Consider the following 15792-nt stretch of genomic DNA (forward strand, 5'->3'; position numbering starts at 1 on the left):
TAACTCGAGAACACCTGCCGAAACTGGAGAAAATCCAGGAAGTTCTCCCTTCCAGGCGAGATGAGGCCTATTTCCGATGAGGCGTCTGGAGACTAATGACACCTAACCTCTGGAACTTCGAAAGGGTCTTTCACACCCTTGCTGCGACTCAAGAAGTTCACCGCCATACCCGTCTCCACTCGAGAGGAAGCACGATGGTCCCGCCCACATCCAGAGGAGCCCCGTTTCCCCCTCGTAGCTCGAGATGAGGGATCCTTTCCCTGCTTTCAACGGGAAAGTATTCCCGGCGTTCCCGTCGCATCTCAAGAGGAGGCACTCTCAACAGGAAAGGCGAGAGGAACTCCATGGTCGTACCACCATTCCAAGAGTCCCCCAGATGTCTCAGTCCATTCCAGAGGAACCTCTTTGCCCTGCACTGGCTCATCTTTCACGCCGAGGATCGACTCACACCACGGTGGCACGTGGGACAGCCCTGTGGGAAAGCCTCGAAGGAAAGCCTCGAGGGAAAACCACAGATCCTTTGATCCACGCGACGGGAAGCGTGACATTGCTGCTACAGCCTGGAAGGAAAGCGCACGTGCATGCCGCCACTCGAGACAAGCCCTGACTCCCCTGGGGAGACTCCAGAAGTACCCAAAGATCCATGTCACCCCTGAGAGGAATCCTCGGTTCCGGCCCTGACTCCACACAAGGGTTTTGGCCCCGGCATCGACGGGAGAGGTATCCCGAGAGGCCCCCTAGCAAGTTGCATGGGGACTGGCCTCTTCTATGGCCACCAGGGCAGGTCCCTGAGGTCCCCGTCGTAACTCGAGAACACCTGCCGCAACTCGAGAAAATCCAGGAAGTTCTCCCTTCCAGGCGAGATGAGGCCTATTTCCGATGAGGCGTCTGGAGACTAATGACACCTAACCTCTGGAACTTCGAAAGGGTCTTTCACACCCTTGCTGCGACTCAAGAAATTCACCGCCATACCCGTCTCCACTCGAGAGGAAGCACGATGGTCCCGCCCACATCCAGAGGAGCCCCGTTTCCCCCTCGTAGCTCGAGATGAGGGATCCTTTCCCTGCTTTCAACGGGAAAGAATTCCCGGCTTTCCCGTCGCAACTCAAGAGGAGGCACTCTCAACAGGAAAGGCGAGAGGAACTCCATGGTCGTACCACCATTCCAAGAGTCCCCAAGATGTATCAGTCCATTCCAGAGGAACCTCTTTGCCCTGCACTGGCTCATCTTTCACGCCGAGGATCGACTCACACCACGGTGGCACGTGGGACAGACCTGTGGGAAAGCCTCGAGGGAAAGCCTCAAGGGAAAACCCCAGATGCTTTGATCCACGCCACGAGAAGCGTGACATTGCTGCTACAGCCTGGAAGGAAAGCGCACGTGCATGCCCCCACTCTAGACGAGGCCTGACTCCCCTGGGGAGAATCCAGATGTACCCAAAGATCCATGTCAGCCCATGAGAGGAATCCTCGGTTCCGTCCCTGACTCCACACAAGGTTTTTGGCCCCGGTATCGACGGGAGAGGAATCCCGAGAGGCCCCCTAGCAACTCGCATGGGGACTGGCTTCTCCTGAGGCCACCAGTGCGGGGCCCTGAGGTCCCCGTCGTAACTCGAGAACACCTGCCGCAACTCGAGAAAATCCAGGAAGTTCTCCCTTCAAGGCGACATGAGGCCTATTTCCGATGAGGCGTCTGGAGACTAATTACACCTATCCTCTGGAACTTCGAAAGGGTCTTTCACATCCTTGCTGCAACTCAAGAAGTTCAACCCCATACCCGTCTCCACTCGAGAGGAAGCACGATAGTCCCGCCCACATCCAGAGGAGCCCCGTTTCCCCCTCGGAGCTCGAGATGAGGGATCCTTTCCCTTCTTTCAACGGAAAGAATTCCCGGCGTTCCCATCGCATCTCAAGAGGAGGCACTCTCAACAGGAAAGGCGAGAGGAACTGCATGGTTGTACCACCATTCCAAGAGTCCCCCAGATGTCTCAGTCCATTCCAGAGGAACCTCTTTGCCCTGCACTGGCTCATCTTTCACGCCGAGGATCGACTCACACCACGGTGGCACGTGGGACAGCCCTGTGGGAAAGCCTCGAGGGAAAGCCTCGAGGGAAACCACAGATCCTTTGATCCAAGCCACGGGAAGCGTGACATTGCTGCTACAGCCTGGAAGGAAAGCGCACGTGCATGCCCCCACTCGAGACGAGGCCTGACTCCCCTGGGGAGACTCCAGAAGTACCCAAAGATCCATGTCAGCCCCTGAGAGGAATCCTAGGTTCCAGCCCTGACTCCACACAAGGTTTTTGGCCCCGGTATCTTCGGGAGAGGAATCCCGAGAGGCCCCCTAGCACCTCGCATAGGGACTGGCCTCTCCTGAGGCCACCAGAGCGGGTCCCTGAGGTCCCCGTCGTAACTCGAGAACACCTGCCGCAACTCGAGAAAATCCAGGAAGTTCTCCCTTCCAGGCGAGATGAGGCCTATTTCCGATGAGGCGTCTGGAGACTAATGACACCTAACCTCTGGAACTTCGAAAGGGTCTTTCACACCCTTGCTGCAACTCAAGAAGTTCACCGCCATACCCGTCTCCACTCGAGAGGAAGCACGATGGTCCCGCCCACATCCAGAGGAGCCCCGTTTCCGCCTCGGAGCTCGAGATGAGGGATCCTTTCCCTGCTTTCAACGGGAAAGAATTCCCGGCGTTCCCATCGCATCTCAAGAGGAGGCACTCTCAACAGGAAAGGCGAGAGGAACTCCATGGTCGTACCACCATTCCAAGAGTCCCCCAGATGTCTCAGTCCATTCCAGAGAAACCTCTTTGCCCTGCACTGGCTCATCTTTCACGCCGAGGATCGACTTACACCACGGTGGCACGTGGGACAGCCCTGTGGGAAAGCCTCGAGGGAAAACCACAGATCCTTTGATCCACGCGAAGGGAAGCGTGACATTGCTGCTACAGCCTGGAAGGAAAGCGCACGTGCATGCCCCCACTCGAGACAAGGCCTGACTCCCCTGGGGAGACTCCAGAAGTAACCAAAGATCCATGTCACCCCTGAGAGGAATCCTCGGTTCCGGCCCTGACACCACACAAGGTTTTTGGCCCCGGTATCGACGGGAGAGGAATCCCGAGAGGCCCCCTAGAAACTCGCATGGTGACTGGCCTCTCCTGAGGCCACCAGGGCGGGTCCCTGAGGTCCCCGTCGTAACTCGAGAACACCTGCCGCAACTCGAGAAAATCCAGGAAGTTCTCCCTTCCAGGCGAGATGAGGCCTATTTCCGATGAGGCGTCTGGAGACTAATGACACCTAACCTCTGGATCTTCGAAAGGGTCTTTCACACCCTTGCTGCAACTCAAGAAGTTCACCGCCATACCCGTCTCCACTCGAGAGGAAGCACGATGGTCCCGCCCACATCCAGAGGAGCCCCGTTTGCCCCTCGTAGCTCGAGATGAGGGATCCTTTCCCTGCTTTCAACGGGAAAGAATTCCCGGCGTTCCCGTCGCATCTCAAGAGGAGACACTCTCAACAGGAAAGGCGAGAGGAACTCCATGGTCGTACCACCATTCCAAGAGTCCCCCAGATGTCTCAGTCCATTCCAGAGGAACCTCTTTGCCCTGCACTGGCTCATCTTTCACGCCGAGGATCGACTCACACCACGGTGGCACGTGGGACAGCCCTGTGGGAAAGCCTCGAGGGAAAGCCACAGATCCTTTGATCCACGCGACGGGAACCGTGACATTGCTGCTACAGCCTGGAAGGAAAGCGCACGTGCATGCCCCGACTCGTGACTAAGCCTGACGTCCCTGGGGAGACTCCAGAAGTACCCAAAGATCCGTGTCAGCCCCTGAGGGGAATCCTCGGTTCCGGCCCTGACTCCACACAAGGTTTTTGGCCCCGGTATCGAAGGGAGAGGAATCCCGAGAGGCCCCCTAGCAACGCGCATGGGGACTGGCCTCTCCTGAGACCACCAGAGCGGGTCCCTGAGGTCCCCGTCGTAACTCGAAAACACCTGCCGCAACTCGAGAAAATCCAGGAAGTTCTCCCTTCCAGGCGAGATGAGGCCTATTTCCGATGAGGCGTCTGGAGACGAATGACACCTAACCTCTGGAATTTCGAAAGGGTCTTTCACACCCTTGCTGCTAGTCAAGAAGTTCACCGCCATACCCGTCTCCACTCGAGAGGAAGCACGATGGTCCCGCCCACATCCAGAGGAGCCCCGTTTCCCCCTCGGAGCTCGAGATGAGGGATCCTTTCCCTGCTTTCAACGGGAAAGAATTCCCGGCGTTCTCGTCGCAACTCAAGAGGAGGCACTCTCAACAGGAAAGGCGAAAGGAACTCCATGGTCGTACCACCATTCCAAGAGTCCCCCAGATGTCTCAGTCCATTCCAGAGGAACCTCTTTGCCCTGCACTGGCTCATCTTTCACGCCGAGAATGACTCACAACACGGTGGCACGTGGGACAGCCCTGTGGGAAAGCCTCGAGGGAAAGCCTCGAGGGAAAACCACAGATCCTTTGATCCACGCGACGGGAAGCGTGACATTGCTGCAACAGCCTGGAAGGAAAGCGCACGTGCATGCCCCCACTCGAGACGAGGCCTGACTCCCCTGGGGAGACTCCAGAAGTCCCCAAAGATCCATGTCAGCCCCTGAGAGGAATCCTCGGTTCCGGCCCTGACTGCACACAAGGTTTTTGGCCCCGGTATCGACGGGAGAGGAATCCCGAGAGGCCCCCTAGCAACTCGCATGGGGACTGGCCTCTCCTGAGGCCACCAGGGCGGGTCCCTGAGCTCCCCGTCGAAACTCGAGAACACCTGCCACAACTCGAGAAAATCCAGGAAGTTCTCCCTTCCAGGCGAGATGAGGACTATTTCCGATGAGGCGTCTGGACACTAATGACACCTAACCTCTGGTACTTCGAAAGGGTCTTTCACACCCTTGCTGCAACTCAAGAAGTTCACCGCCATACCCGTCTCCACTCGAGAGGAAGCACGATGGTCCCGCCCACATCCAGAGGAGCCCCGTTTCCCCCTCGGAGCTCGAGATGAGGGATCCTTTCCCTGCTTTCAACGGGAAAGAATTCCCGGCGTTCCAGTCGCATCTCAAGAGGAGGCACTCTCAACAGGAAAGGCGAGAGGAACTCCATGGTCGTACCACCATTCCAAGAGTCCCCCAGATGTCTCAGTCCATTCCAGAGGAACCTCTTTGCCCTGCACTGGCTCATCTTTCACGCCGAGGATCGACTCACACCACGGTGGCACGTGGGACAGCCCTGTGGGAAAGCATCGAGGGAAAGCCTCGAGGGAAAACCACAGATCCTTTGATCCAAGCCACGGGAAGCGTGACATTGCTGCTACAGCCTGGAAGGAAACCGCACGTGCATGCCCCCACTCGAGACGAGGCCTGACTCCCCTGGGGAGACTCCAGAAGTACCCAAAGATCCATGTCATCCCCTGAGAGGAATCCTCGGTTCCAGCCCTGACTCCACACAAGGTTTTTGGCCCCGGTATCGTCGGGAGAGGAATCCCGAGAGGCCCCCTAGCACCTCGCATGGGGACTGGCATCTCCTGAGGCCACCAGTGCGGGTCCCTGAGGTCCCCGACGTAACTCGAGAACACCTGTCGCAACTCGAGAAAATCCAAGAAGTTCTCCCTTCCAGGCGAGATGAGGCCTATTTCCGATGAGGCATCTGGAGACTAATGACACCTAACCTATGGAACTTCGAAAGGGTCTTTCACACCCTTGCTGCTAGTCAAGAAGTTCACCGCCATACCCGTCTCCACTCGAGAGGAAGCACGATGGTCCCGCCCACATCCAGAGGAGCCCCGTTTCCCCCTCGGAGCTCGAGATGAGGGATCCTTTCCCTGCTTTCAACGGGAAAGAATTCCCGGCGTTCTCGTCGCAACTCAAGAGGAGGCACTCTCAACAGGAAAGGCGAAAGGAACTCCATGGTCGTACCACCATTCCAAGAGTCCCCCAGATGTCTCAGTCCATTCCAGAGGAACCTCTTTGCCCTGCACTGGCTCATCTTTCACGCCGAGAATGACTCACAACACGGTGGCACGTGGGACAGCCCTGTGGGAAAGCCTCGAGGGAATGCCTCGATGGAAAACCACAGATCCTTTGATCCACGCGACGGGAAGCGTGACATTGCTGCTACAGCCTGGAAGGAAAGCGCACGTGCATGCCCCCACTCGAGACGAGGCCTGTCTCCCCTGGGGAGACTCCAGAAGTACCCAAAGATCCATATCAGCCGCTGAGAGGAATCCTCGGTTCCGGCCCTGACTCCTCACAAGGTTTTTGGCCCCGGTATCGACGGGAGAGGAATCCCGAGAGGCCCCCTACCACCTCGCATGGGGACTGGCCTCTCCTGAGGCCACCAGGGCATGTCCCTGAGGTCCCCGTCGTAACTCGAGAACACCTGCCGCAACTCGAGAAAATCCAGGAAGTTCTCCCTTCCAGGCGAGATGAGGCCTATTTCCGATGAGGCGTCTGGAGACTAATGACACCTAACCTCTGGAACTTCGAAAGGGTCTTTCACACCCTTGCTGCAACTCAAGAAGTTCACCGCCATACCCGTCTCCACACGAGAGGAAGCACGATGGTCCCGCCCACATCCAGAGGAGCCCCGTTTCCCCCTCGTAGCTCGAGATGATGGATCCTTTTCCTGCTTTCAACTGGAAAGAATTCCCGGGGTTCCCGTCGCATCTCAAGAGGAGGCACTCTCAACAGGAAAGGCGAGAGGAACTCCATGGTCGTACCACCATTCCAAGAGTCCCCCAGATGTCTCAGTCCATTCCAGAGGAACCTCTTTGCCTGCACTGGCTCATCTTTCACGCCGAGGATCGACTCACACCACGGTGGCACGTGGGACAGCCCTGTGGGAAAGCCTCGAGGGAAAACCTCGAGGGAAAACCACAGATCCTTTGATCCACGCCACGGGAAGCGTGACATTGCTGCTACAGCCTGGAAGGAAAGCGCACGTGCATGCCCCCACTCGAGACGAGGCCTGACTCCCCAGGGGAGACTCCAGAAGTACCCAAAGATCCATGTCAGCCCCTGAGAGGAATCCTCGGTTCCGGCCCTGACTCCACACAAGGTTTTTGGCCCCGGTATCGACGGGAGAGGAATCCCGAGAGGCCCCCTAACACCTCGCATGGGGACTGGCCTCTCCTGAGGCCACCAGGGCGGGTCCCTGAGGTCCCCGTCGTAACTCGAGAACACCTGCCGCAACTCGAGAAAATCCAGGAAGTTCTCCCTTCCAGGCGAGATGAGGCCTATTTCCGATGAGGTGTCTGGAGACTAATGACACCTAACCTCTGGAACTTCGAAAGGGTCTTTCACACCCTTGCTGCAACTCAAGAAGTTCACCGCCATACCCGTCTCCACTCGAGAGGAAGCACGATGGTCCCGCCCACATCCAGAGGAGCCCCGTTTCCCCCTCGGAGCTCTAGATGAGGGATCCTTTCCCTGCTTTCAACGGAAAGAATTCCCGGCATTCCCATCTCATCTCAAGAGGAGGCACTCTCAACAGGAAAGGCGAGAGGAACTCCATGGTTGTACCACCATTCCAAGAGTCCCCCAGATGTCTCAGTCCATTCCAGAGGAACCTCTTTGCCCTGCACTGGCTCATCTTTCACGCCGATGATCGAGTCACACCACGTTGGCACGTGGGACAGCCCTGTGGGTAAGCCTCGAGGGAAAGCCTCGAGGGAAAACCACAGATCCTTTGATCCACGCGACGGGAAGCGTGACATTGCTGCTACAGCCTGGAAGGAAAGCGCACGTGCATGCCCCCACTCGAGACGAGGCCTGACTCCCCTGGGGAGACTCCAGAAGTACACAAAGATCCATGTCAGCCCCTGAGAGGAATCCTCGGTTCCGGCCCTGACTCCACACAAGGTTTTTGGCCCCGGTATCGACGGGAGAGGAATCCCGAGAGGCCCCCTAGCAACTCGCATGGGGCCTGGCCTCCCCTGAGGCCACCAGGGCGGGTCCCTGAGGTCTCCGTCGTAACTCGAGAACACCTGCCGCAACTCGAGAAAATCCAGGAAGTTCTCCCTTCCAGGCGAGATGAGGCCTATTTCCGATGAGGCGTCTGGAGACTAATGACACCTAACCTCTGGTACTTCGAAAGGGTCATTCACACCCTTGCTGCAACTCAAGAAGTTCACCGCCATACCCGTCTCCACTCGAGAGGAAGCACGATGGTCCCGCCCACATCCAGAGGAGCCCCGTTTCCCCCTCGGAGCTCGAGATGAGGGATTCTTTCCCTGCTTTCAACGGGAAAGAATTCCCGGCGTTCCCGTCGCATCTCAAGAGGAGGCACTCTCAACAGGAAAGGCGAGAGGAACTCCATGGTCGTACCACCATTCCAAGAGTCCCCCAGATGTCTCAGTCCATTCCAGAGGAACCTCTTTGCCCTGCACTGGCTCATCTTTCATGCCGAGGATCGACTCACACCACGGTGGCACGTGGGACAGCCCTGTGGGAAAGCATCGAGGGAAAGCCTCGAGGGAAAACCACAGATCCTTTGATCCAAGCCACGGGAAGCGTGACATTGCTGCTACAGCCTGGAAGGAAAGCACACGTGCATGCCCCCACTCGAGACGAGGCCTGACTCCCCTGGGGAGACTCCAGAAGTACCCAAAGATCCATGTCAGCCCCTGAGAGGAATCCTCGGTTCCAGCCCTGACTCCACACAAGGTTTTTGGCCCCGGTATCGTCGGGAGAGGAATCCCGAGAGGCCCCCTAGCACTTCGCATGGGGACTGGCCTCTCCTGAGGCCACCAGTGCGGGTCCCTGAGGTCCCCGTCGTAACTCGAGAACACCTGCCGCAACTCGAGAAAATCCAGGAAGTTCTCCCTTCCAGGCGAGATGAGGCCTATTTCCGATGAGGCGTCTGGAGACTAATGACACCTAACCTATGGAACTTCGAAAGGGTCTTTCACACCCTTGCTGCAACTCAAGAAGTTCACCGCCTTACCCGTCTCCACTCGAGAGGAAGCACGATAGTCCCGCCCACATCCAGAGGAGCCCCGTTTCCCCCTCGTAGCTCGAGATGAGGTATCCTTTCCCTGCTTTCAACGGTAAAGAATTCCCGTCGTTCCCGTCGCATCTCAAGAGGAGGCACTCTCAACAGGAAAAGCGAGAGGAACTCCATGGTCGTACCACCATTCCAAGAGTCCCGCAGATGTCTCAGTCCATTCCAGAGGAACCTCTTTGCCCTGCACTGGCTCATCTTTCACGCCGAGGATCGACTCACACCACGGTGGCACGTGGGACAGCCCTGTGGGAAAGCCTCGAGGGAAAGCCTCGAGGGAAAACCACAGATCCTATGATCCACGCCTCGGGAAGTGTGACATTGCTGCTACAGCCTGGAAGGAAAGCGCACGTGCATGCCCCCACTCGAGACGAGGCCTGACTCCCCTGGGGAGACTCCAGAAGTACCCAAAGATCCATGTCAGCCCCTGAGAGGAATCCTAGGTTCCAGCCCTGACTCCACACAAGGTTTTTGGCCCCGGTATCTTCGGGAGAGGAATCCCGAGAGGCCCCCTAGCACCTCGCATGGGGACTGGCCTCTCCTGAGGCCACCAGAGTGGGTCCCTGAGGTCCCCGTCGTAACTCGAGAACACCTGCCGAAACTGGAGAAAATCCAGGAAGTTCTCCCTTCCAGGCGAGATGAGGCCTATTTCCGATGAGGCGTCTGGAGACTAATGACACCTAACCTCTGGAACTTCGAAAGGGTCTTTCACACCCTTGCTGCGACTCAAGAAGTTCACCGCCATACCCGTCTCCACTCGAGAGGAAGCACGATGGTCCCGCCCACATCCAGAGGAGCCCCGTTTCCCCCTCGTAGCTCGAGATGAGGGATCCTTTCCCTGCTTTCAACGGGAAAGTATTCCCGGCGTTCCCGTCGCATCTCAAGAGGAGGCACTCTCAACAGGAAAGGCGAGAGGAACTCCATGGTCGTACCACCATTCCAAGAGTCCCCCAGATGTCTCAGTCCATTCCAGAGGAACCTCTTTGCCCTGCACTGGCTCATCTTTCACGCCGAGGATCGACTCACACCACGGTGGCACGTGGGACAGCCCTGTGGGAAAGCCTCGAAGGAAAGCCTCGAGGGAAAACCACAGATCCTTTGATCCAAGCCACGGGAAGCGTGACATTGCTGCTACAGCCTGGAAGGAAAGCGCACGTGCATGCCGCCACTCGAGACAAGCCCTGACTCCCCTGGGGAGACTCCAGAAGTACCCAAAGATCCATGTCACCCCTGAGAGGAATCCTCGGTTCCGGCCCTGACTCCACACAAGGGTTTTGGCCCCGGCATCGACGGGAGAGGTATCCCGAGAGGCCCCCTAGCAAGTTGCATGGGGACTGGCCTCTTCTATGGCCACCAGGGCAGGTCCCTGAGGTCCCCGTCGTAACTCGAGAACACCTGCCGCAACTCGAGAAAATCCAGGAAGTTCTCCCTTCCAGGCGAGATGAGGCCTATTTCCGATGAGGCGTCTGGAGACTAATGACACCTAACCTCTGGAACTTCGAAAGGGTCTTTCACACCCTTGCTGCGACTCAAGAAATTCACCGCCATACCCGTCTCCACTCGAGAGGAAGCACGATGGTCCCGCCCACATCCAGAGGAGCCCCGTTTCCCCCTCGTAGCTCGAGATGAGGGATCCTTTCCCTGCTTTCAACGGGAAAGAATTCCCGGCTTTCCCGTCGCAACTCAAGAGGAGGCACTCTCAACAGGAAAGGCGAGAGGAACTCCATGGTCGTACCACCATTCCAAGAGTCCCCAAGATGTATCAGTCCATTCCAGAGGAACCTCTTTGCCCTGCACTGGCTCATCTTTCACGCCGAGGATCGACTCACACCACGGTGGCACGTGGGACAGACCTGTGGGAAAGCCTCGAGGGAAAGCCTCAAGGGAAAACCCCAGATGCTTTGATCCACGCCACGAGAAGCGTGACATTGCTGCTACAGCCTGGAAGGAAAGCGCACGTGCATGCCCCCACTCTAGACGAGGCCTGACTCCCCTGGGGAGAATCCAGATGTACCCAAAGATCCATGTCAGCCCATGAGAGGAATCCTCGGTTCCGTCCCTGACTCCACACAAGGTTTTTGGCCCCGGTATCGACGGGAGAGGAATCCCGAGAGGCCCCCTAGCAACTCGCATGGGGACTGGCTTCTCCTGAGGCCACCAGTGCGGGGCCCTGAGGTCCCCGTCGTAACTCGAGAACACCTGCCGCAACTCGAGAAAATCCAGGAAGTTCTCCCTTCAAGGCGAGATGAGGCCTATTTCCGATGAGGCGTCTGGAGACTAATTACACCTATCCTCTGGAACTTCGAAAGGGTCTTTCACATCCTTGCTGCAACTCAAGAAGTTCAACCCCATACCCGTCTCCACTCGAGAGGAAGCACGATAGTCCCGCCCACATCCAGAGGAGCCCCGTTTCCCCCTCGGAGCTCGAGATGAGGGATCCTTTCCCTTCTTTCAACGGAAAGAATTCCCGGCGTTCCCATCGCATCTCAAGAGGAGGCACTCTCAACAGGAAAGGCGAGAGGAACTCCATGGTTGTACCACCATTCCAAGAGTCCCCCAGATGTCTCAGTCCATTCCAGAGGAACCTCTTTGCCCTGCACTGGCTCATCTTTCACGCCGAGGATCGACTCACACCACGGTGGCACGTGGGACAGCCCTGTGGGAAAGCCTCGAGGGAAAGCCTCGAGGGAAACCACAGATCCTTTGATCCAAGCCACGGGAAGCGTGACATTGCTGCTACAGCCTGGAAGGAAAGCGCACGTGCATGCCCCCACTCGAGACGAGGCCTGACTCCCCTGGGGAGACTCCAGAAGTACCCAAAGATCCATGTCAGCCCCTGAGAGGAATCCTAGGTTCCAGCCCTGACTCCACACAAGGTTTTTGGCCCCGGTATCTTCGGGAGAGGAATCCCGAGAGGCCCCCTAGCACCTCGCATAGGGACTGGCCTCTCCTGAGGCCACCAGAGCGGGTCCCTGAGGTCCCCGTCGTAACTCGAGAACACCTGCCGCAACTCGAGAAAATCCAGGAAGTTCTCCCTTCCAGGCGAGATGAGGCCTATTTCCGATGAGGCGTCTGGAGACTAATGACACCTAACCTCTGGAACTTCGAAAGGGTCTTTCACACCCTTGCTGCAAGTCAAGAAGTTCACCGCCATACCCGTCTCCACTCGAGAGGAAGCACGATGGTCCCGCCCACATCCAGAGGAGCCCCGTTTCCCCCTCGTAGCTCTAGATGAGGGATCCTTTCCCTGCTTTCAACGGGAAAGTATTCCCGGCGTTCCCGTCGCATCTCAAGAGGAGGCACTCTCAACAGGAAAGGCGAGAGGAACTCCATGGTCGTACCACCATTCCAAGAGTCCACCAGATGTCTCAGTCCATTCCAGAGGAATATCTTTGCCCTGCACTGGCTCATCTTTCACGCCGAGGATCGACTCACACCACGGTGGCACATGGGACAGCCCTGTGGGAAAGCCTCGAAGGAAAGCCTCGAGGGAAAACCACAGATCCTTTGATCCACGCGACGGGAAGCGTGACATTGCTGCTACAGCCTGGAAGGAAAGCGCACGTGCATGCCCCCACTCGAGACAAGGCCTGACTCCCCTGGGGAGACTCCAGAAGTACCCAAAGATCCATGTCACCCCTGAGAGGAATCCTCGGTTCCGGCCCTGACTCCACACAAGGGTTTTGGCCCCGGTATCGTCGGGAGAGGAATCCCGAGAGGCCCCCTAGCACCTCGCATGGGGACTGGCCTCTCCTGAGGCCATCAGGGCGGGACCCTGAGGTATCCGTCGTAACTCGAGAACACCTGCCGCAACTCGAGAAAATCCAGGAAGTTCTCCCTTCCAGGCGAGATGAGGCCTATTTCCGATGAGGCGTCTGGAGACTAATGACACCTAACCTCTGGAACTTCGAAAGGGTCTTTCACACCCTTGCTGCAACTCAAGAAGTTCACCGCCATACCCGTCTCCACTCGAGAGGAAGCACGATGGTCCCGCCCACATCCAGAGGAGCCCCGTTTCCCCATCGTAGCTCGAAATGAGGGATCCTTTCCCTGCTTTCAACGGGAAAGAATTCCCGGCGTTCCCGTCGCATCTCAAGAGGAGGCACTCTCAACAGGAAAGGCGAGAGGAACTCCATGGTCGTACCACCATTCCAAGAGTCCCCCAGATGTCTCAGTCCATTCCAGAGGAACCTCTTTGCCCTGCACTGGCTCATCTTTCACGCCGAGGATCGACTCACACCACGGTGGCACGTGGGACAGCCCTGTGGGAAAGCCTCGAGGGAAAGCGTCGAGGGAAAACCACAGATCCTTTGATCCACGCCACGGGAAGCGTGACATTGCTGCTACAGCCTGGAAGGAAAGCGCACGTGCATGCCCCCACTCGAGACGAGGCCTGACTCCCCTGGGGAGACTCCAGAAGTACCCAAAGATGCATGTCAGCCCCTGAGAGGAATCCTCGGTTCCGGCCCTGACTCCACACAAGGTTTTTGGCCCCGGTATCGTCGGGAGAGGAATCCCGAGAGGCCCCCTAGCACCTCGCATGGGGACTGGCCTCTCCTGAGGCCACCAGGGCGGGACCCTGAGGTATCCGTCGTAACTCGAGAACACCTGCCGCAACTCGAGAAAATCCAGGAAGTTCTCCCTTCAAGGCGAGATGAGGCCTATTTCCGATGAGGCGTCTGGAGACTAATGACACCTAACCTCTGGAACTTCGAAAGGGTCTTTCACACCCTTGCTGCAACTCAAGAAGTTCACCGCCATACCCGTCTCCACTCGAGAGGAAGCACGATGGTCCCGCCCACATCCAGAGGAGCCCCGTTTCCGCCTCGGAGCTCGAGATGAGGGATCCTTTCCCTGCTTTCAACGGGAAAGAATTCCCGGCGTTCCCATCGCATCTCAAGAGGAGGCACTCTCAACAGGAAAGGCGAGAGGAACTCCATGGTCGTACCACCATTCCAAGAGTCCCCCAGATGTCTCAGTCCATTCCAGAGAAACCTCTTTGCCCTGCACTGGCTCATCTTTCACGCCGAGGATCGACTTACACCACGGTGGCACGTGGGACAGCCCTGTGGGTAAGCCTCGAGGGAAAACCACAGATCCTTTGATCCACGCGAAGGGAAGCGTGACATTGCTGCTACAGCCTGGAAGGAAAGCGCACGTGCATGCCCCCACTCGAGACAAGGCCTGACTCCCCTGGGGAGACTCCAGAAGTAACCAAAGATCCATGTCACCCCTGAGAGGAATCCTCGGTTCCGGCCCTGACTCCACACAAGGTTTTTGGCCCCAGTATAGACGGGAGAGGAATCCCGAGAGGCCCCCTAGCAACTCGCATGGGGACTGGCCTCTCCTGAGGCCACCAGGGCAGGTCCCTGAGGTCCCCGTCGTAACTCGAGAACACCTGCCGCAACTCGAGAAAATCCAGGAAGTTCTCCCTTCCAGGCGAGATGAGGCCTATTTCCGATGAGGCGTCTGGAGACTAATGACACCTAACCTCTGGAACTTCGAAAGGGTCTTTCACACCCTTGCTGCAACTCAAGAAGTTCACCGCCATACCCGTCTCCACTCGAGAGGAAGCACGATGGTCCCGCCCACATACAGAGGAGACCCGTTTCGCCCTCGTAGCTCGAGATGAGGGATCCTTTCCCTGCTTTCAACGGGAAAGAATTCCCGGCGTTCCCGGCGAATCTCAAGAGGAGGCACTCTCAACAGGAAAGGCGAGAGGAACTCCATGGTCGTACCACCATTCCAAGAGTCCCCCAGATGTCTCAGTCCATTCCAGAGGAACCTCTTTGCCCTGCACTGGCTCATCTTTCACGCCGAGGATCGACTCACACCACGGTGGCACGTGGGACAGCCCTGTGGGAAAGCCTCGAGGGAAAGCCTCGAGGGAAAACCACAGATCCTTTGATCCACGCGACGGGAAGCATGACATTGCTGCTACAGCCTGGAAGGAAAGCGCACGTGCATGCCCCCACTCGAGACGAGGCCTGTCTCCCCTGGGGAGACTCCAGAAGTACCCAAAGATCCATATCAGCCCCTGAGAGGAATCCTCGGTTCCGGCCCTGACTCCTCACAAGGTTTTTGGCCCCGGTATCGACGGGAGCGGAATCCCGAGAGGCCCACTAGCAACTCGCATGGGGACTGGCCTCTCCTGAGGCCACCAGGGCGGGACCCTGAGGTATCCGTCGTAACTCGAGAACACCTGCCGCAACTCGAGAAAATCCAGGAAGTTCTCCCTTCAAGGCGAGATGAGGCCTATTTCCGATGAGGCGTCTGGAGACTAATGACACCTAACCTCTGGAACTTCGAAAGGGTCTTTCACACCCTTGCTGCAACTCAAGAAGTTCACCGCCATACCCGTCTCCACTCGAGAGGAAGCACGATGGTCCCGCCCACATCCAGAGGAGCCCCGTTTCGCCCTCGTAGCTCGAGATGAGGGATCCTTTCCCTGCTTTCCACGGGAAAGAATTCCCGGCGTTCCCATCGCATCTCAAGAGGAGGCACTCTCAACAGGAAAGGCGAGAGGAACTCCATGGTCGTACCACCATTCCAAGAGTCCCCCAGATGTCTCAGTCCATTCCAGAGAAACCTCTTTGCCCTGCACTGGCTCATCTTTCACGCCGAGGATCGACTCACACCACGGTGGCACGTGGGACAGCCCTGTGGGAAAGCCTCGAGGGAAAACCACAGATCCTTTGATCCACGCGAAGGGAAGCGTGACATTGCTGCTACAGCCTGGAAGGAAAGCGCACGTGC

This window comes from Capricornis sumatraensis, chromosome 12 (assembly GCF_032405125.1).
Source record: "Capricornis sumatraensis isolate serow.1 chromosome 12, serow.2, whole genome shotgun sequence".
In the NCBI taxonomy this organism is placed as follows: Eukaryota; Metazoa; Chordata; class Mammalia; order Artiodactyla; family Bovidae; genus Capricornis; species Capricornis sumatraensis.